Consider the following 23,423-nt stretch of genomic DNA (forward strand, 5'->3'; position numbering starts at 1 on the left):
GTTACATGGGGGCCATTGTATTACATGTGGGGCAACTGTATTAAATGTAGAGACTACTTAGGAGACCACTGTATTACATATGGGAACTACTGAGGGTGCCACTGTATTACATGTGGGGGGTTACTGAGGGGGTCATTACATTACATGTAGGGGCTACTGAGGTGGACATTATATAACATAGGCTCCAAACCAAGTCCAATTTTATTAGCATTTTAAGTTATGTATCTTTGGGGGTACCTGTTTGGCACTTTTTCTCACTAGGGGGTACTTTGCTCAGAAAGGTTGAGAAACACTAATCTGGTGAACAATGCTACTAGGGCTTGGTACAGAACCCTTGTTGCTAGCCACTGGGGGGCCTCTGTTTCCTCATTTTTTGATCTTCTTGCCATTTAACACTAGTGATGACATCACACTCAACATTTATGTGTTCCCTCCATGACATCCACCAGTCAGATCTATCATTCTGACTTATTCTGTGGTCTATTTGTCTCATTGCTATCCCATTACTGTAGCACACTGTTGTGTATCATGGAGGGCTGTACACTATCTAAGGTATAACCCTTATTAGCAGTAAACATGTGGTACATAGCCTAGCATCACACAGAATGGCACAAAGATAGATTTAGTTATAGGCACAGAAGAAATGCAGGAGATGTCTGCATAGATATGTTTCTGCACCATGTTTCAGCAGTAGAGGTATTCAGCAGGTTACAAAGTCTTGGTTCTGGAAGCCTGTTAGCCCTAACGGCAACTAACTAAACAACTTCCCCCTTCTAATGCTTCTAGTGCTCTCACTAACTAATAGGAAGTATCTTCTGGCTAAATACTGCAGGCTCCTAGCAAACACTAAGCAGTTACCCTTTTGGCAGGCTGTGCATTAGTACTTAGGTGATTTTGCCATTACCACAGGATCAACTGTATCCTGTGCAACTTCAAAGGATATAGTAAATGTCCAGTATTCCTGTCGGGTCCATGTGAGGTACCGTACTTGTTATAGTAAGAGAATGGACGACCCACTTTCAGCCCTCTTACTGACTTGTCCAGTGGTCGCTGGCAGGGCATTTGTCCTGGGTATTGAGTTCCACTTTGCCTTGACCAGGGTATTCTTATAGAGGGTAAGGGGAGCAAACGAATTTGTATCCCCTGAAAGGAAAACCTAGCTGTAACAGTAGTTGAGGCTTTTGTTTTTTTTGGAACTAGTCTGAAGATGGCAGCCTTCTATGAAGATTACAACAAAACACAACAGTCCTGTCATATCAGTCACATTAGGTCAAAACAGGTCCTTCTTACTTGACAGTCACAGACTGGGCTGCTCAGTTTAAGACAAGACATATTTTCAGTGCCAAAGCTAAAGATCATCCAAAAAGTTTATTTGCGATCCTGTGTATGAAAATCTAGATACCGTTCAGAGCACGTCAGCCAAAAGAATAGAGCAGACACTGGAGATATTGTAATACTCTATACTACCTATGAGAGTGGCTATAGGAAGTATATCCCTCTCTGGAGGACTCGGCATGTCTATGCATTAAAAGAAAGATTATGAATGATAATCTGTTTTCCCTTAGCCCAAACAGCAGCACAACTGGGGTATTCCTGCCCCTATGAGCTGTTAGGACAGGTGGAATTTTTAATTACCTAACAGCTTTTGACCTCTATAAGAGGCCGGAAGACCTGCTCCTCCCTTGTGTTAGTAACAAGTATGATATACAGAGCAATCTATGCCAAGAGCTACACACACATACACAAAATCTGTACAATAGCACCTCTTAGGGAGGGAGCCTTGTGCTGCTGTTTGGGCTAAGGGAAAACAGATTATCATTCATAATCTTTCTTTCCCCCTACGCCCAACAGCAGCACAACTGGGGATTTAGCAAGTATTATCTCCCCTAGGGCAGGACCTCCTGGCAGGCTGATGCCAAGACGGAGTGCCCAAATGCTGTAGCATCGGCCGTACGCCAGTCCAATCTGTAGTGTTTGGCAAAAGTCAGCTGTGAGCTCCAAGAGGCTGCAGCACATATCTGCTCTAGAGAGAGGAACCGTGTCTCTGCCCATGATGTCGCCACTGATCGGGTGGCATGGGCTCGTAGGAAATCTGGAACAGGAAGATTCTGAGCCCGTAGGGAACAGCTGATAGCTTCTCTGATCCATCTAGACAGGGTTACCTTTGATGCTTTAGCGCCTCTATTGTGGCCAAACACATTAACCAGAAGATTCTCTGATCTTCGGAACGGTGCTGTACGATCCAGGTAGATACGTAGTGCTCTTACCAGATCCAGTGTGTGTAGCTTCTCCTCCTGCTCAGTGGCAGGGGAGGGAAAGAAGCCCGGTAGGGTGATCACTTGATTGGTGTTCTGAAGTGTGGGTACCTTCGGCAAGAATCCTGGGACGAACCTTAGCTGTACTCTGTCAGGAAAGAAAGTTATGAAAGGTTCGGAGGCTGCTAGAGCCTGCAATTCGCCAACCCTCTTGGCGGAGGTTATTGCCAACAGAAAGGTCACTTTAAATGACAGGTACTTCCAGTCCACTTCAGATAATGGTTCGAAGGGGGGTGCACATAGCCCTTGTAGAACCGCGGCCAGGTCCCACCTGGGGACAGGGGGCCGTACCTGGGGGCGGAGCCTGGCAGCCCCCCTAAGGAACTGTTTGACAAGAGGATCTTGTGATAACCGTGTCTCCAGGAGAGCAGATAGAGCTGACACTTGAACCTTGAGGGTGGCAGGTGCTAGTCCTCTCTCCAAGCCGTTCTGTAAGAACTCTAGGACTGCATCTCTGTCTGGATCGCGGTGGCTGCCTGTACACCAATCTCGGAATATCCGGGCGATCCTTTGGTAGCTCTGATTGGTTGCCTCTGCTCTTGAATGGGCTAAGGTACTTAGCACTCCCTGGGACAATCCTCTGTCTGCGCGTATGGCGCGGTTAGCCTCCAGGCAGTGAGGTTGAATTTGTCTAGGCCCAGGCACGGCCGACTGTTCAGTGACACCAGGTTCCTGACTGGTGGAAGCCTCCAGTAGTTCCCCCGACTCATAAGGATAAGGTCGGTGAACCATGCCCTTTTTGGCCAGAACGGCATGATCACTATTGCCGAAGTCTGGTCCTGCCTGAGTTTCGCAAATACCTTCGGTATCATCGGGATGGGAGGGAACACGTATGCCAGTTCGAACCTCCATGGTATTGACAGGGCATCCACAGCCAAAGGGTTGTCTTCCCGGTACAGGGAGCAAAACCTTTCTACTTTGGCATTGTGTTGGGTGGCCATCAGATCCACCTCGGGGAGGGGAGAAGACAGGGGGAGGGGGATCTGACCCAGGTATGGTCCCCAGGACCGGGGGACCCCCCTCCCGAACTACTGTGCAATGCTCGTGTCTAGGGGTTGTTCTCTTCCCGTCCGCCGCGAGACCCGCGCACTGCACATGTGCGGCGGACCCTGTTAGACGGCGGACCGGAGGAACCTGAGAAAGGTTCCTAGGTCTAGCGTTCCTAGGGGAAAGCCCCGACCCGGCGCCCCAGCCGGACAGGAGCGTGCACGAGCCGGCAGGGTCCCCGCCGGGAGAAGGGGACCTCTGCTGAAAAAAGAGGATGTCCAGAAAAAGATCTTCTGCTGTCAGGTACCGGTGGGGGAGAGTAGTGGACCCCTATAGGAGGTCAGAACATCTGCTCCCCCCCTGACCACCTGTCCTGTCCCACAGGACAGAAAAAAACACAAGGAAGGAGCAGGTCTTCCGGCCTCTTATAGAGGTCAAAAGCTGTTAGGTAATTAAAAATTCCACCTGTCCTAACAGCTCATAGGGGCAGGAATAACCCAGTTGTGCTGCTGTTGGGCGTAGGGGGAAAGGATAGATACATATGTACAATTTCAATAATAAATGTGTAATGCTTCATTTTGCCTGCGAAGGCGCTATAGTGAAACTGAACACTTGCTAAATTGCTCCATAGAGTACAGCTGATCCCTTTGATCGGCTCGCTGTCAGGGGATTATTCTTTACAAAAATTCTCCAATGTGAATTAGTATCTATCAGAAACTAATTTTTACAGGATTTTCCTGATTAGGTTTCTATAGATGCCATTTGTTCCCAACGGAAAGTTTTAAAAGTGTGACATTTTCGGCCATGGGGGATGCCATGTGGACTGACATGCGGCTCAACCTCATAAGTGTATGATTTACAGATGTAAGAGCAGCGGAGTAAGACATGTATTACACCCTGGGGAGACTGACTAAAGTGTCTCTGCCAAACCTGTAGACTATTGTCTTGTTAACAAAGCCAAAGACTTATCAGCCCGGCTCATATTTTCCATTTTTCCCTCTGGGCTAGGACCTCCGCCTTTTTCCAGGCTCCTATGGTAGGCACATAAGCTGTTATTGCCCTTTGAGCTGTACAAAAACTGATGATCCGGGAAGACTACAATAGAATAGGACTTATCTGGCATCAGATTTATAATAGAGAATGGTGCTTGGGCATAGGCGGGTTCTTCTTCTGTTTTCGCCTTCATCCTGAAATTCTTTAAAAGTTCTAAAAACATAGGTGTGCGGCCCTCATGTGAGTACATGCCCAGACCTCAATTAGTGGTACAGTATACGTCCGCGATCCTTAGGGAGGGAACACATTATGTATTTTCGATGGAGCTATAGCTGCATCCAGTCCTAGGCCACTGGTACATTCACTTTGATGTAAAGCTGCATTCACATGGTGCATTTTTGCACAAAAATACATGCATTTTTATTGGAAAACTGCCTGTATTTTTTGTGCAAAAATAATGTCCCATAGCGGCCCCTCCACACAGTATAATGATACATAGTGGTCCCTTCACACAGTATAATGCCCCATAGTGTCCCCTCCACACAGTATAATGCCCCATAGTGTTACTGTTCTGTGTACTAATATAAAAAATAGTGTTTTAGTCACGGAATCGCTAGACTGCAGATCACTGCAGTGAGGTCCACAAGCCTCTGGGCAGCCGTGTGTCTGAGCAAGCTGCAGTACTGCACTAGTGCGCACAGGGGCAACACATATACATCAGTTAATGTCACTGGAGTAAAGAGGCGGTGCCGCTCCCAATGTGAACAGGGCTGCAATGAGAATACACTTCCAGTTAACTTCACTGGCGAGTGTGCTTGTGCAGCATTCAATGTGGACTGGCTGCAAGGGGAAATACACTCTAGTTAACTTCACTGGGTGTGTACGGTTAAATGTAGCTTAGGTGCAATAGCCGTGCACCAGTAAGGCTACTGGGAAGACTGCACCACAGTTTAGGCTGCAGCCAGGCTGCCAGGGGTTAACGACACCCTTGGTCAGGAACGCGGTGAACATCAGCCGTGGCTCGCATCCTCTCCTTAGAGACAGAAAGAGCCTCCTGCTTGGAGTCCCACACCAACCGCGCTTCCGTGGCCCATTCCTTTACCGCGGGCAGCGGGGACTCTGCCGGGAAAGAGACTGGCACACGTGGATGTTTTCCATTGTTTAGGACAAATGGGGTCTCTGCCACTCATTAGCTATTATTATAACTCTGGGGTCTCCTCAGACCCCAGAGTATAATATGCGGAGGCTCAGGTTAGGTCATCAGACTGCCTAATTGGCTCTCAGTGATCTCTGATGTCAGGCAGAAATGCCGAAGAGAACAAGGAGTTGCTCTGGAGCGCAGGAGAGGTGAGTAACATTTTTTTTTTAATGTTTGATCGCCTTTACCAGGCCTCCACTTATTATACTCTGGGATCTGAAGAGAAAGAATGAAAAACTCTGTTTTTAGCAGCATTTTGCTGCTTGGGGCCTTAGTCTCGTGGTGAATTCATGTGCGACAGACATGTTACAGAATTTCTGCATCTGTCACATTCATGTTAGTAGAACTTGCAGTAATCCATGTACTTTCCAAGCATCTGATTTTCATGAAAAACCTGCCATGTGTGAATATAACCTTAGCAATGTCAGTGCTGCATTACAAGTCGGTTCGTAGCCAATGTAACATAGGTCCATATTAGTTATAGGACAGTATTGCTGCACCATTGGGTGCCAGATTAACAGAATTTCATTGTACTGACCATCTGTGATGCGATACGCCTTCATGATGCAGCACTACCACCAAGTGTGAGCCTGACAGAAAGCAGCGTTCAGCTACATATCCTGTAACATTTCTTTGGGCTGCACCTTCTGCACAGACGTCCAAGTTACGTCATTTTTGTTTAATAGTTAAAATTATTTATTAATGGAAAATGCCATTTTAAAGCTGGATTATCGAGAAGATGGCACAAGCGTTTTCTAGAGAAGAGTTTGTTTTTTCAAGGGCATGGCAGCGGTCCAGCAGCCAAACCCAAACTGCACAAACTCCAAGTTACTCTCCTTGCAAATAAAGAAGAGAGGGGAGGAAGTGAGCGGCGGTGCCGGGATATCCATTACCATTAATAATGGGCTGGGGAGAGATATCGCAGCAGTGAAAACAAAGGGGCTGAGGACGTGCACAATGCTACAGATTCAGGACTTCATTACGCCTTTATCTCCCCATAAGAGGTTAATCTTCCATTTAATTTCTAATTAACTGTGGGCTTAATGGCCCAGTAATATGCGAAGCCTGAAATCTCATTATCTCTCCATATCTGCAGCTCAGCATTTCCCGCCTCTAATGGATCTTTATGCCACCAGCGAGATTTCAATCATGGCATCCTCCTTCTTACAGCGGGCATTAATCATACCTCCAGACTTTCAGAGGAACGAAAAAGGACAAAATCTCTACTCACTTCAGCCCTCGTTCAATCTCACCCTGAACCTTTGTGCCCGCATACAATATCATGGCCTCTTGTAGCCTCACAAAGTATAATGCCCCCCTTGTGGCTCTAACACAATAAAGTGTCATCTCAGTGGCCCTTACACACTCCCTCTTGTGCCCTCTACTATATAATACCCACTACTTGTGGCCCTCACACAGTATAAGACTCCCTCATTGTGGTCTTCACGCAGTATAATTCACCCTCACACTATAATGCTCCCTTCTGAAATTTCCCCAAGGTGGGACTATTAAAGGATTATCTTATTTTCTCTTATCTTATTGCAACCCCGGCACTATCATCTCCCTTAAAGAGGACCTTTCATCAGATTGGGCACAGGCAGTTCTATATACTGCTGGAAAGCCGACAGTGCGCTGAATGTAGCGCACTATCGGCTTTCCCGATCTGTGCCCCGGGTAAAGCGCTATCGGTCCCGGTACCGTAGCGCTTTACAGTCAGTCAGGAACGTCCTTCTCGACAGCAGCGCTTATCGCACTGTACAGTGTGAGCGGGGAGGAACACCCCCTCCCTCTGCTCACAGTGCTCGTCCATAGACGAGTATTATCAGGAGGGGGGGCGTTCCTCCCCGCTCACACTGTACATCGCGATAGGCGCTGCTGTGGAGAAGGACGTTCCTGACTGACTGTCAGGAACGCCCTTCTGACTGTAAAGCGCTATGGTACCGGGACCGATAGTTCTTCACCTGGGGCACAGATCGGGAAAGCCGATAGTGCGCTGAATTCAGTGCACTGTCGGCTTTCCAGCAGTATATAGAACTGCCTGTGCCCAATCTGATGAAAGGTCCTTTTTAATGTGGCACCCATACAGTATAATGCTTTCTCATTGTAACCCTCATGCTATTATCCCCCATATTGTGGTCCTCACATAGTATAATACTTCCTCATTGCTGCCCCCACACTATCATCCCTCTTATTGTGGTCCTCACGTAGTATAATGCACTCTCCACACTATCATCCCTCTTATTGTGGTCCTCACGTAGTATAATGCACTCTCCACACTATCATCCCTCTTTTTTTTTTTTTTTAAATGTAGATTGTGAGCCCCACATAGAGCTCACAATGTACTTTTTTTTTTCCTATCAGTATGTCTTTTTTGGAATATGGGATGGAAATCCATGCAAACACGGGGAGAACATACAAACTCCTTGCAGATGGTTTTTTGCCCTTGGCGGGATTTGAACACCAGGACCCCAGCACTGCAAGGCTGCAGTGCTAACCACTGAGCCACCGTGTGGCCCCTTACTATCATCCCTCTTATTGTGGTCCTCACATAGTATAATATACCCTCCACACTATTATCTCCCTTATTGTCGCTCTCACACAGTATAATTCTCCTTTATTGTGGCCTTCATGATATAATGCTCCGGTATTGGGGCCCCCACAATATTATCACCCTTATTGCGGCTCCTACATTATCATTCCTGTTATTGTTGTGCCACCATGCAGTATAATGCTCTCCCATTGTAACCCCTATATTATTATCCCCCTTATTGTGGCTTCCATAGAGTATAATGCTCACTCGTTCATTATGGCCCATGAATACTATAATACTCCCTCACTGTCCCCCACACTATAATATACCTTTTTTTGTGACCCACACAGTAAAATACACACAAAAAAAAGTAACGCCTTGACCCGTTCCTCCCATATTTCACTCCGGTTTCTGCTGCTGGTGACATGGGGCAGTACACATGATGTAGTGTTGCCATCACCCCTGCCTGCTTCCATACTGCCAGCAGGAGAGACAAGGGCCAAACAAGGAGCGGATGGCTCTCTGCTTCACTATTTTTCATTTGTGTCCAGAGAATCCAGATAAGTTGAAGCAGGGGCCACGTCTGTGACAGCAGAACAGCCCCCATAAGCCCCCATATAGAGAAGTGAAAGAAGTGCGGGTCATGTACATTAACAGGAGACCCTAGGGGGACTTTCATTCTTCTGTCCATTGGATCACTGGGGAAATCGGTGATTGGACTTCCCGCAATCGGACACTTATCCCCTGTCCTGTGGGACAACTCCTTTAAGTCCCTATTTTACTAATGCACTGTAAATCTTGTTTCGTGTATACAATGCACCACACACAGGCCCACAGAAGTGCATAGTTACAATTCCACAACCTCATGGACCCCTGTAGAAAAACTTACAGCCTGCACTATATGGGTACACGCTCATGGTGCAGCAACCCCATGCAACTGAATCCCAAAAACCAATGCGGCCATAAGTGATTGTATGATTATATTGGGGGAGGGTTTTGGCTGCAGCACTTTGAATATATGGCCCTTTCAATCTGTGTTTCAGGATACAGACTTGGACACAGCTGTCTCTGACAGTCTCCAGATCTATCACCTCCACAGACATATATACTGTTACTGTTACTCTATGTTCACCTTCTCTTGGGTGTCTATTGGAGGACCAGAACAACGGACACACTGACCACTATAACAGCGGACATGATGGACCCCATTGATTATAACGGGATCCACTGGGTGTCTGTTGACAATTGTCCATGTGAATTCTGCCTTAGAATATTACATTCTAGGCACAATGTAAGAATAAAAGCTGTCTTTATTTGCCCACAACAACCAATCAGAGCTCAGCTTACATTATCAGACTGCTCTAGAAAACAAAAGCTTCTCTGTGATTGGTTGCCATGGGTAACAAGCCAAGTTTCGGTACATCTGCTGTTTTATGAAGGGCTGTACTGCGCATGGGTTACAAATAGCTAAATAGCACCACTTAGTGGTCACTCTGCCAAATTACCACTCAGCAGAATAGGAAGAAATAAAACTATGAAATTTCCTTCTAATTCATCCCCAGACTGAAACATAAAGCAGATCCGAGTTGTGGGATTATTTGGCAGTATGATATTTCAGAGCGGTTGTCGTTTAGTAAACCGAGCATGCGTCAAAACACTAAGACCTACGTCTCCCGAAATGCTCCGCGTAGTATCGCGATAACTGCGGACGGGATTTATGTGCTATAAATGCTCGCTTTCCGGCTTGGCTTGGTCTCTTCGATGGCAGCGGCAGCAGGAGAGAGGTGAGTGGTGAGTGGTGGGGGTTGTGTAATCTGGTGGCATCCTTGCTAGGCCTGGGGTGGGGGGCACTTTGGGGTCTCTTGTAAACTTGGCAGTGCCTAGGGTTGTGGGGTTTGGCTGGTTTTGTGGGGTTGTAGTCATGTTAACGCCATGTGCGTCCTTTTGTGCCAAACTAGTGTCCAACTTTGCAGGCTGGGCCTTGTAGTTCTGTAAGTGCAGGGGAGCATTATGAGATGTCCTATAATGTATAGTATATGGTCCTACACTGCTGCTGGTCTATAAGGCTGCCACATCTTCTCCCATATAATATGGCTATATCTGGTCCTCCTTGCTATAGAGGGCCCCAATTGTCTGGTGTATTCAGTGATCCCTGCAGCTAAAGGGTCAGGTACACATGGCTTGTGGCCTCATGTATAGGTGTGTGCCCCTATTAGAGTATAATGGGTCAGTGCTAGCTGTATAACATGGCAAAGCACACTTGTGTATGGCATCTAGCAGGCATTACCCAGCCATGACATGGATACACTGGGTTGGGGATTCTGGGATCCCACACACTTTGAAAATGCACCCACTTTGTTCCTGTGCATGTGTCCTGCTTACCTCATGTTTGGGGTACAATTTGTCTTTCTCATAGAACTGAATGGAGACTAGACATGTGCTCCTTGCTGATGCTTCTCCATTCTGATCAGTCAGGGTTCAAGTCTCTTACTATCGTATTTTGGCCTGGCCCTGTGAATGCTACAGGCTCCTATAATTCCTCACAATGTACAGCAGGGCCTTTCATACTGCATTTACTTGTTTTCATGTCCTAATAGATTTAGATGGTTTGATATCTGTTAGTAAATTAAGTATTGCTGTTTACTAACTTCACATGCATTTACTTTATAGGGCTGCAATGCAGATGTTTGTCATGGAGGGATTGGACTCGGGTCGATGATGGTGAGTTGTATGAAAATCATTGCCTGCTAACGGGGCAATAAAGCGTGGCATACTGTCATCAGCTAAGCTGCCAAAATGTACACCCCCATCAGTGACATCTTCACAATATTGTCAGTCATGGTTCTGGAAGGCCTCCAAACTAGAACATGTACTCCAGTACAAGTACTATCTCATGTTTCATGGACTGCACTGTGCTGTCCAAGCCAGGCTCTCTGACAGTAGTCATTGGGCAGGTCCTATCCTCTGATATTGAGATGAAACACTCGTAGAAATGATATCTCAACACTGTTTTATCTAAGTGATCAGTGCCTTCCATTAAAAAATACTGTCTACACTCTGTTGTGCCTGAGACCCTTGGTGGTTACCCCGATCACCTATTCATAAGAGTAATTATATGTGGGTGGTATACCCATTATAGGCATGCAATCCTGATGGGTAGCTTGCCAATCGCAGCCACTTTTGGTATATGCTCATGATGTAATATACTTCAGAGGGGCTCACCTCTGGGGACTCGCTATTTCATACGGTAACTGCTATGAATAGATTTGCACCTATGCAGTACTCAGTGGGACTTCTGAAAATGAATTTGTTTAACCCCATGAATGAAGAGCCAATGATGCTTTGTTATCCCTGTCTGACATAATGAAAGACACTGTACACACTGAGGCTCTTCTTCATGACTTCCAGTCTATGGACATGTTGTCTAACTCTTGAATCTCTTGCAGGTCTATTCATTATTGCATCTAATCATTATGTGACTACACTGAAGTGACAAACCTAGGAAAGCTTTTCTACCAAAGGTAGGTTTTAAGTATTCATGATATCCATCCCATTCATGATGTCCATCTATAGCAATGATGAGATTAACCTATAAATAGCTGGAATTACCGGCAGACTGTAGGTGGTGAGATTGGTCTCCTGAGCACGCTATGGACTTTGTGTTAAGTGTTATGGCTGTCATGTACAATGTACTAACTGTACTCTTGTTTCTTCCAGACATGGGTGAACTTTCCTGGAAAGAAGTCATCAAATGACTGGAAAAGGTAATTTAACATAATCTTAGAAATTATAGTACTGACTATGGGACCCCAAGCCCATAGCAGCAGTATTGGAGATGTATATTATGGCTTCCCTTGCTTCAAGGGGCATCTCTTCTATGAAGGTAGTGCCATGTCCACTTGCCATCCTCTTGGCTGGCATTTTTTTTAAACGCCTGCAGAATCCATGTGGTTCATAGCTGTACCTCAATGACTTGACCCTGTATATTGAACAGCTATTTCACACTAGATATACAAAAGCTAAAGCAAATTCATTAGATGGTCACATGGCCCTGTACCATGGCTCTACAGGTAGTGCTATGCCAGATATGGGGCTTTATTATCTCATTACCATAGCTGTGACCTGCTGCTAAGAAGGTTCTGGTCTGTGTGCACTGATGAGATTAACCTAAAAGAGCTGGAATTACCGGCAGATTGATGGTGGTGATAAAGGTTTATCTGAGCGCATTGCAGAACTTGTCTTGGCTTCTTGTGCCATAACTAGTCGTGTGTTCTTGTACTACATAGAAAATGCTAATGTACTGCAGATCTAACTCCAACTTCTCATTGTTTCAGGTCTCACCATCTCAGCTGTTGACTGGTAAGTTGGCTAGCTTATCTTTGCACCTGTATACTAATAGTATAATGGTTAATTTGGCATAACTAAATACAGGCCATCAATCTCTGCAGGTCTATTCATTATTGCATGACTGATGGTCCCTGTTGGTGACACATGATGAGACCAGGATTATAGGAAGTGCCGTCAGATGCGAGAACTGACGATATAATCCTTCTCTGATCGTCCGAATCTGTCATTCTAGAGGGTGAATTTTTGATGTGCTGCGCTTACTTTTTTTTTTTTTTTTAAGGTGTTGGATGCTTGACCATGTGGTGGCCACTGGATGCCATTGAGAAGTGGATGTAGAATCAGGTGAGCCTTACTTATGGATGTTATATGTGGTCTGTAGAGCCTGTGATGTATGTTATCCCTGTCTGACATGTTATACATGAAGAGACAATCTCATAACTGAGGCCTCTACAAAAGTAGTTACTTCAAGATGCTGTCCTAAAGGATTAGGCTGGACACTGACTTGTGGCCAACCCATCTTAAATGAATTATCTGAAAGTCCATGCTGTAATACAGGACCCTACAATAAATCTTGTTGGCCACCTTTGAGGTGCTGGTCAGGCATATTCAAGTAGAATTGTCACTTGCATAGGTGTACACCTTCTGTTAGCTCCCATTGTAAATGAGTCACATTGTTCCTCTATCGAAAGCATATACAGGGCTATGCATTTATACAGTACTGGGAACATGTGTTGGCATAATAAAACATTGCAGAAGCTGGATACCAGGACAAATCTAAAGATGTCCTCTTACCCTTGGTCTTTGGTTTGGGCAGTGTCTTCAATCCCTCTGTGTACCCTGGCCAATGCATTGTGTGCGGAGGGTGAGGTGACTGCTGCATAAAGACATGTGGAGTCTCCAGTACCCAACATGACAGCTGAGACCAGTGATTGGCCATGGCAGTGACCTGACCTCAGCAGTTACATGTTAGTTATGGGTGATTCCTCCAGTACTCCTGTATTTCTTGACCCTTGGCAGAATGAGGGACAAGAAGCACTACCAAGACAAACTGTTGTTGGGTATAGGTTTTTCTTAATTTATTCTAGTAATCTGTAAGTTCATAACTTGCATATCTAGTTAAATTGTAATGCCATAGATTACCTTTCCTGTAACGTCATCTTTCTGCATTTCCTATGGTACTGACTTTAAACACTTTTCTTCCTGAACAGGGATCTCCTGGCACTTCACTGAACTTCTGTGAACTGGTACGAAGATGGATCTGGATGAAATGATTCCTCTCCCTAGTGCTGGCCTTCATTATAGATTGACAAGAGCTTGTGCATAATTTACATAAATATGCAATAAATTTCTTTATACAAAGATCAATGTGGTGCTGGAGTTTTACTATTTGGTTGAAGTGATTTAATGAATGTGCAACATCCATAGGAATACATGTCTTTGTATCATGTCTTCTTAGAATATGTTGCAGCTGAATGAAGAGGTGGCTTGGCAGGATCTTCTGTGCAATGTGGACTATACTTTAGATACTGTATGTACTGTACTTCTAGACTTCATTCACTTTGCAGTACAGTGACCTTTAAATGTAATAAAATTAGATGTGGTATTGCTCATGCTAAGTGCCTGATATGTAAGGTTGTAGAAACTGGGGCCATCGACTTGGTGGATTTCATATTGTGAACTTCACTAGACTTCAGGAGTGTCAAGAATGTGTGGTAAAAGAGTCTTCTCTTTACAATTGAGTGGGGAAGGTTTCAGGGAACATCTTTGTAGCAAACAATCCAAACATACTGGACATACAGTCAATGCTGGATGGGGCTCTCTAATTTTGAAGCAGGTCTTCTAAAGTAAAATAGGTTGGTGTGTTTCATAAATTCACCCAAATGACCTATGTTAATGGTAAAAGTGAAATGACCCTCTGGGAATGTTGGCTACACTGAAGAGATGTCTGGGAGTGCATACAATGGTTTTCTTAGAGGACCTTTCATGGGTTTGGACACAGGCAGTTCTATATACTGCTGGAAAGCCGACAGTGTGCTGTATTCAGTGCACTGTTGACTTTCCCGATCTGTGCCCCGGGTAAAGAGCTATTGGTACCATAGCTCTTTACAGTAAGAAGGGTGTTCCAGTCAAACACCCTTCTGACTAAAGAGCTACGATACCGATAGCTCTTTACCCGGGGCACAGATCGAGAAAGCAGACAGTGCATGGAATTCAGCGCACTGTCTGCTTTCCAGCAGTATATAGAACTGCCTGTGTCCAAACCCATGAAAGGTCCTCTTTAAAGCAGGGTCTTGGGGTACCTGGCTGGTTCTGACCCAGGTGATCAGACCCTGCCCCATCCCTCAGTTTCAGTCCTAGCTGTATAAACTGGCAATACTGTCAGTCAACCCCATAGCACAGGTTAAGATGAGTTAGCTCAGTTACAGCTATCAAACTTGCCATGTCATAATGCTGCGTCTGGAATAGTTGCTATAACATGAATGCCCATTTTACTGGTGGACATGGCTTGGCAGTCAACAGCATTTTAATTTTGTTTTTGCAGAGTGAACCTAGAGTCTCTCCATTTCGGTTTCTGTAGGTTCCATTGCTCGTTTAGGCTACATGACATCCACCTCAGACTATTCACATCTTGTGAGCTGGGCTACAAAACTAATATACATAGGACCTGTCCTGAGTGTTGCCTATGGCTCATACACTCTGATGGTACTCATTTGACTGGAAATGGCCATAGTGATGAATGGGTCAGGGTGCAGTCGAATGATACAGTGCTGTGCATGCTTAGTCAGGGCTCCTCCAAGATTGCATCCACTCGGGCTGTACGGGTGTCATAGTTGCTGGGTCTCCACTATATTATACATAGACCTGATGGCCATGTCTGTGTTCAGTCTCTTCACAGGAATGAATTCATATGGAGCCTTTGATTAAATGTGACTGAGGCATCAGCCCACCAGCATTTTACATGTATAAATGCATCACCGTTCCCTGAGTGTTAAAGGGAACTACTATGATCAGGGGCGTAACTATTGGGGTAGCGGCTGCCACAGGGACTGGCCACTGCGTGTTTGTTTTTTTTTGTTTTTGTTTTTTCCTAAATAGACCATTACCTGCTGGAGTTACTCCAGCAGGTAACGGGCCCTATTTACTTACTGATCCAGGCTTCTGATAACCGCCACCAGCGCTTCTTTCTTCACACGCCGCTGTGATCAGCAAGTGAAGCCGCGGGCCCCACAAACGCTATACTCTGGAATGTAGGAATGTGGGGGTTCAGTCGCCCCATGTCAAAAGTTTGCCGCGTGGCCCTGCTATTCCTAGTTATACCACTGACTGATGTACATTCTGTCCTACAAAAATAAGCCCACATTCAGCTATTAGTACTGAAGTTATGGGATTTAGGAGGTGGGGAGCAAAAATCAAAATGAAACTTCAGTGTGGCTGGGAAGGGTAAAAGGATTATAAACGTTAACACTACTATGTAATACCCCTAAGCAAAATGTCTATACACCCTCCCTAGAGCCTCACCAGGTGCAGTGTTAAGCCTTGTTCACATCCTCAAAAGGGAAAATCGAACGCATTAAAAAGCGATTACCAGAGAAACCACATGGATCCCATAGACTATAATGGGGTCCGTGTGTTTTACACGTGGGATCTGCACGAATCATGCGGAGAGAAAAGTACTGCAAGCACTACTCCCCCCCCCCCCGCATAATTTGTGCATAAAACACATGGATCCTGTTAGTCTATGTGGCTTCTCTGCTAATCGCTTGCTAATCTGTGAACTCCCCAAATCGAATACCACACACAGATGTGAACCAGGCCTTATACAGGACAAAACAGAACTCTGCTTCTAACTTGATATGTTAAACTGCAAGTAGTCACCACTAGGGGGAGTTATGTGCACATGCATTATGGGTCACTTGTATTGCACTGTACATGCTTTGAGGGTGGCATGCCAGGGTAAAGTGGAAGCACTTCATTGCCCCATAACAGGGATGTGTCCGTCTATGGTAGGCAGGGCCAAATTATTTTGATGGCAGAAAATTCAACAGGGGCAACACAAGGTTCCTCAACTTTAAAGTTAATGTTGACAGGAAATTACATATATTTTTAATCAAGTTTTATTAAGCATATTTTGAAATAAATTTTGGAGAGCTTTTTACATTTTTTTTTTTTTTTTTTTTTTTTTGTAGTCTTAAAAATCCTGCAGTCCTGACTCTGGCCACTAAACCAAAGATATACCTAAACTTCCTGTTTCCTTTGCAGCAGTCAGCTCACTTACAGCACACTGATGATCACAGCGATCATGTATAGGTAGATAAGACACAGAATACTCCAGTCACAATAGCTGATGTCACATCTTATCTACTCCTTCCTGCACAGGCCTAGAAAACTCTCCCATAGTCAATAGTGTTTGCACCAGACCATTACGTCTATGGCCCATAGTCATAAACTTTTCGACGTTTAGTGGCAAGAGTTGGAATTAAGAGGCTTTTAGGATTTTTTTTTTTTTTTTTTTATACAAAAAAGTCAACATTACCAAAAATTCTTAAAAAATATACTTAATATAAAAACGTTATTTCTGTTGACTTTGTGTCCGGGCGATCCACTATTCACCAAGCAAGGATGTGTATATAGGCCATTGCAGTGTTAAGCAATTGCAGATGCGGGGATCCATGCCTTCCCTATTGTGATGTACACAACTATGGCCGTCACCATGATGCAGGTCCACTTTCATCCCTGTGGTCACATGGTCACCATCGGTTAGAAAAATGGCAAAAATCCCTGCCCCCCCCCCATTGGCAATCCAATGGCTTTCTGGAATAACGTTCTGCCTTGTATAATGTTTGAAGGCTTACCTCAATTTACGCCATTACCAAATCCTGCCGGTTATATTACATCATATTACAGTTCGGTCAGTAAATGAATGCTTCCGAAATCTTTGATGAAATTCCATTTCCTTTAGTTGTAAGCAGTGACCGTGTGTTTTTTCTTCTGTCTGTGGAACAAATCTAGAGGGGAAGGGGGAATAAGATACAAAAACTTCTATAGTTTTTCCCATAGTCTTTGCAGCCTGTGCCGTGTAGTCCATCATCTAGGATCACTGGGTGCATGATTATAGTGACCTATACATTACAAGGTAGATGGGGAGGCAATGTCAGAAAGACCTATATGGAGGAGGGCATGACCGGGATGTCTGTGCCTCTCACCTAGCCAGCCAGGACCTTGCTCTGCACTGATGAGGGGCAAGTACCCAAAAACAACTGTCCATGGATGGAAATTTTCCAGGTTTGGCTTGTATCCCAAGTCATGTTCCAAGGTTTTATTGAAAGTCGAGCATTGATTTATGGAGAACTACCACCTGCATATGAATCTCTATTGTCTAATGGCAAATACAGTGCTATTCACTAAGCCTTTGAAATGCAATATGGCCATGAAATTTGTTATATTTTTCACATATTTTTGTCTGGTGCTCTTGGTATACTTTTATGACATGAAATGTGCCATATATCCTGTTTAAATTCTGCACCACTTTAGTGTGCAAACTCACTACCCCTCCCTGTGAGCAGTTCAGCCAACAAATGAAACATCACAGCAGCACGTGACCTCGGATATGGGAGTGATTTATTATCTGTGATTTCATTGCAGGGGAGAAGGGATGGATACAGAGTACAACAGTACAACATCTTAGTACAACGCCTTCATCATAAGATGTTGTACTAAGAAGCCAATAGTTGTGTACAGGAGCTATTAGGAAAAGGTAGTAGAAATGGATGGTATAGAAGGAGTCTTCTTGCAGTAAGTGAACTTTACTAAACTCAGCAACTGTTATGGGCCAACAGGATACAGCATGTCCCCAGATGTCTTGGCACCAAGGTAGAATGTCTTAAAATTGCAATATAACGTACAAACTTCCTCTGATGAAGCCACGCTAGACGAAACGCGCGTCAGGCATTCTTCTTTTGTCCCACAAGTGGCACCCTGGGAGTTCCCCTGTGCATAGCATTACGCTGTCAGCATGTCAATTGGTATGTATTGTTATTTATTATGACTGGTTCCTTTGTTGTAGATACTCTTATCAGTGTTATCTTTGTTTGATCTTTTCAGTTTGCACATAATGCCGTGGCAAACATTATTTATAATCTGGACTAGTCATTATACTATATTGTGGATATAGGATACCATTTGAATGCTATTTCTTAAGGACAGTGTATATATGGACATATCTCTATTGTTACCTACATTTGTTGGGGTCTCTATATATATTGTTTCATTTTTAGGGTTACTTCCAGTCAGCCATTTGTGGGAGGGTTGCGGTATTTGTCCACCAAAAAACATCTAGGTGGATCCTCCTCTGTTGTCCTCTAGTGTCTTATATGTTTTTTATTCTTTGGAGTATTTAATAAAAAAATTTGTAATCTTTATGTTACTTTATTTGGTTCTGTGTTTTTTGTTTGTATATTGAAATTGGTTCTCAGAACTGTTTAGTAAAGAGAAATTTTGGGTACAAATTTTTTGGTGTACAAAAACGTACAAACTTCACAGGAGTATTCATGGATGGATTGAGAACAATGGTGTCTCTTGTAGGTGTGAAAGATGTACAGGTATAGACTATAAAGGATTATCTCTCCCGTAATACAGGAATAACATGTCTACACCAAAATGTTACTTGTAGCTTCAGAAGTGACTCCATGTATGATAAAGGCTGTCAAAGGTCGATGTGACATGCAACAAGGGGGGCATGTAATGCTCCCAAAGGACATCAGCAACAAAAAGTTGGCGAGTATGAGTTATATGAAAGTTAAAGGGGTATTCCCACGTCGCATACTCACTAGTCTTCGCTGCAGTAAATTCTTCTGTCTTCCGGCTTTGTTGCGTCATTGGTGGGCGGGGTTACATATGCAAAGCCGGCGGCGAGAAGTCGTCACTTCTATGCTGCTGGCCCTGCGTGTGCGCTGCTGATGCACTAGGCATCGGACGTACAGCCTTCACAATGTAATACAGACCCGGCATCCGCTGTAATAGAGAGGCGGATGCCGGGGAGTGTAGACGCCGGCACAGGTGAAGCCAGCAGCGGCAGGACCGATGCTGCTATTCCGCTCCTCCGCCCCCCCCCCCCTCCCCTCTGGAATAGCAGCATCGCTCCTGCCGCTGCTGACTTCACCTGTGCCGGCGTCTACACTCCCCGGCATCCGCCTCTCTATTACAATGGATGCCGGGTCTGTATTGGTGGCCCCTTCCCTCCCCCCAAAGTGTAAACTACCCCCCTCCAGGCTCGCTCCCGTGCACTTAGCCCCTCCTCCCTCCCCCCTCAGAGCAGCAGATACATCACTTGACTTATGACCAGATAAGTCAGGGCTGTGGCCACAAAGAATTGAATAAAGTAAGATAGTGGACAAACAAAGCAGTTTTGCTGAAGCAGTGTATTTAGGAAAAGTCTTACATTCACATTAACAAGCAATATAGATAGGATCCTTGTGATGGGACAACCCCTTTAAGAGAGAAAAAAATTGCAATATTCTTTTTGACGCTGCATGTAGAAAAGAGGCATGATATGGCGCCACATTCATTTCAATGGGAGGTAGTAGCTGATTTTTTTTAGCTTGTCAAAGAACTAAGCACCTGCTCATTTTTCATTCGGATTCCATCGGAGAATTCCTCTTGAATTGAATGGGAATTGTAAAATACACCTTCTCTGTCAAGGGAGAATTTGACACAGAATGTCTCAAAAAAGAAAGAAAATCCACTTTTGAAATTTTGAATTAGTCCCTGCTCAAGAAAGGCGCAAAATAGACAAAAAGAGTGATATTCTTCTCTAAATTCCGTGTCTGTTTTTGTCACGATGAAAAAATCCGCTTCAAATTCCTTAAACAGATATTTTCTGCTTGGCAAATTCAGAGTCAAAATCTGAACAACCCCTAAGTGTCATGGTGCAGACTCATACCGTGAACTGTAGGCAGAACTTGAAGCTCCTATAGTTGGTCTCAAACCAAATTCCCTTACAAAGACCCAACAACTATGTGCCACGTATCATACCAGGGTCTCTTTACGTAGCCACTGGAACCCTTCAGGCGCTAGGCCCGGGTGTGACGGCTACCTATGCAGATAACAGATTACACTGGAACTACCTTCCCCAATGACAAGGAATATCTAGCATTCTTTTACAATTCCTCCAGAGGACATGTCACTTTCATCTGCGTCACTGCAGCCAATAAAACCCTGAGGGCAGCTAACCTTACCACGTGGCTGCCATATATTAAAGGTGAGGCTATAATGCAGGGAGTTGGGATCAAACCTATTCATATGTTTACTATGAGAAGACAGATGCTCAGATACATCAGGGACATGTGCACACCGACTTTAAATTTTTATTTTATTTTTTTACTTCTGAACTGTGAGCTTTATTAAGGAATCTCCCTGTAAAACACGTATTTTATAGGCCACACGTGATCCCCTATTTACTTTGCTTTGATGTGCTTCAGTATTCCAGGACAGCTGTAGGTTAACATGGCTTAGGTTCTGTTCAAATCCGTGATGGAGACTTCATTAGTAATCCATGTTGTCATTTCTGATAATTTTCCGTCCCATGCGTCAGCCAATCCAAGGGGACGACTTGGACAGTCAGCTCCTAGATCCACCAGTGCTTCCAAAAGTTAGGCCTAAAAATGAAAGCTCACAGCTCATGGTTTCACCGGGCACTGTACTGGAGTAATTTTCATTCTCATCTCTCATAGAGCTCAGGGCTCAGGTAATGGGAATGGAGCAATGGAGTCGCCGTCCCGTGGCAGCACACAGCAGCGTTCCTGTTCAGCTCTCATGGATCGTGGCTCTCCAGGCTAAAGCTCCTTTGACTTTTGGGAAGAAGCCAGTTTAACACTATGATCATTCCATCGGGTATCTATAATAATAGCTGTAAGGTTCTGGATCGGACCCCAGAAAGGTGCTGGAAAACTCCTAATATGGGAAACTTTTCTGCCCCTGCATGACAATGAGGCATCAGGTCACATCATACGTAGAATATACATCAGGAAACATAAAGAGACCCCAGCCGAGCATAGCCAATAGGTGAAACTTAGAGATGAGCGAACACTGTTCGGCTCAGCCGATTCGAACACTGTTCGGCTCAGCCGATTCGAACAGCACGCACCTTACTGTGTTTTGTGTGAGGGGGATCATGGTATCATCTCTCCTCCAGATCTAGAAGTGGTGCCATGACGCGGGAACACCAATTGAAGCGACAGTGACCTAAAACAACTACAAAGCAAACGTAAGTCATCACCATCTACATAAGATAATTTTTACTTTTCTGTCCCTATGATGGAACACAGATGTGAGACCAAACCTAGCAATGTTAAAGGGTGGAGTGGTATAAATAAGTATCATACAAATATGTGGTTGTAGAAGGAGAGGCATTAGGTATTAAGAAAGTTACAATGATACTTAAGAAAAACATGTGACCTGGCGCCCATCTGGTGGAAATAGCGGACCCCCTTCAGGAGCTCACCAAGCCTATAGTAGCTCTTACCTGGACACCGTCCCACGTAGTGGGTGGTGGTGCAAAACAGAAAAGAAAAGTAGAAAAACCGGGAAATGATAGCGCGCTAATGGCAGCAAGATGCAAAATAAACGTAAAAATAAAATGTTAATAAACGATGTGGATGGGTAAGCTAAATTGGTTCTGTGAACGCAAAAATAAAAAGGTCATGAGGTTTTAGTCAAAAACAAAAATCGAAAAATGCCTCTGGTGGGAACAGGTTAATGGACTTTAGAGCCATCAAAATAGCACCGCGTATACGATCCACGCTCCCATTGAAATCAATGGGAGCGTATACGGCCCACAAAAGTTCATGCGGCATATACGTGCCACATAACGCGGCACTTTACTCCGTGTGAACTCACCCTAAGGCCGCTTGCATACGACAGTGACATTTTGATGGCTCTAAAGTCCATTAACCTGTTCCCACCAGAGGCATTTTTCGATTTTTGTTTTTGACTAAAACCTCATGACCTTTTTATTTTTGCGTTCACAGAGCCATATGAGGGCTTAATGTTTGACAAATGACAAATTCTTATTCATAATGGTACCAATAGTTATTCTGTACAATGTACTGGGAAGCTGGAAAATTTTCGTAATGGGGTGGAATTGGAGAAAAAGTGCATTTGTGTGACTTTCTCTTGGCCTTTATTTTTATGGTGTTCACTCAGCAGCCAAAATGGCATGTCACCTGTATTCTATGTTTTGGTATGATTCCGGGAATACCAAATTTATATGGATTTATTTATATTTTAACTCCTTAAAAAAAATCCAAAACTTTGCAAAAAAAATGTTGTTTTTTTTCCCCATAAAGTAGCTATATTCTGACACCTGTAACTTTTCCATATTTCCACGTATGCGGATGCATAGGGCATCTTTTTTTGGCAGGGCAAGGTGTACTTTTTAGGTATACCATTTTGGGGAATGTCTATTGCTTTGATCAGTTTTTATTCAAATTTTTATAAGAGGCGAAACAGAGATAAAACTGTGGTTTGGCATTTTTGTTTTTTTCCCCCGCTATGACGTTCACTGTACATGACGTTCACAATTTTGTAGCCGGGCATTTTTGGACACAGGGATACCTAATGTGTATGTGTTTCGTAGTAATTACTTTTATACATGTTCTAGGTGAAGGGGTTGATTAAATTTTTGATACTTTTTTTTAATTTTAGTTTTGTTATGGCAAAGGATTGCTGCCCCTAGATCACATTCTGGGCGCCAGCCATCCTTTGGAAAAAGCCAGCACCCAGAAAAATGTGGCGCTGGCAAACTGGCACCTTTGTTAGCCGTGACTGAGGCCCTAGAGGCCTTAATGCCCGTGATCAGTGCAGGCACTGATCACAGGAATTAGCTCCGGGTCTCTGCTGTATAATGCAGTAACTCCTGCACGGCCGCCATATTCAAATACCCAACATGTGCCGTGGTATTACAGCAGATGTGGAGAAGAGGTTCAAAACTGACATTAATGGCATTCCATTTTGCATCTATTCTAAACCACATTTCTGCTTTTGATGGCCGAGTGTC

The 23,423-nt window shown here is 44.4% G+C and overlaps 1 long non-coding RNA gene and 3 other non-coding genes across 4 annotated transcripts; all 4 read left to right on the forward strand.

The window, feature by feature from the left end:
• The first annotated feature begins 9,784 nt into the window (after nt 1-9,784).
• On the forward strand, nt 9,785-13,729 carry LOC142209728 (uncharacterized). Its single transcript, XR_012716957.1, has 7 exons — nt 9,785-9,807; nt 10,694-10,744; nt 11,470-11,544; nt 11,741-11,787; nt 12,358-12,382; nt 12,651-12,712; nt 13,579-13,729. It is a non-coding gene; the product is annotated as an uncharacterized LOC142209728 (long non-coding RNA).
• On the forward strand, nt 11,597-11,668 carry LOC142211081 (small nucleolar RNA SNORD65). The gene has a single exon (XR_012717159.1). It is a non-coding gene; the product is annotated as a small nucleolar RNA SNORD65 (small nucleolar RNA).
• On the forward strand, nt 12,175-12,246 carry LOC142211080 (small nucleolar RNA SNORD65). Its single transcript, XR_012717158.1, has one exon. It is a non-coding gene; the product is annotated as a small nucleolar RNA SNORD65 (small nucleolar RNA).
• Nucleotides 12,511-12,582, forward strand: LOC142211047 (small nucleolar RNA SNORD49). The gene has a single exon (XR_012717143.1). It is a non-coding gene; the product is annotated as a small nucleolar RNA SNORD49 (small nucleolar RNA).
• Nucleotides 13,730-23,423: the final 9,694 nt, after the last annotated feature.

The sequence above is a fragment of the Leptodactylus fuscus genome, chromosome 6 (assembly GCF_031893055.1).
Source record: "Leptodactylus fuscus isolate aLepFus1 chromosome 6, aLepFus1.hap2, whole genome shotgun sequence".
Taxonomy (NCBI): domain Eukaryota; kingdom Metazoa; phylum Chordata; class Amphibia; order Anura; family Leptodactylidae; genus Leptodactylus; species Leptodactylus fuscus.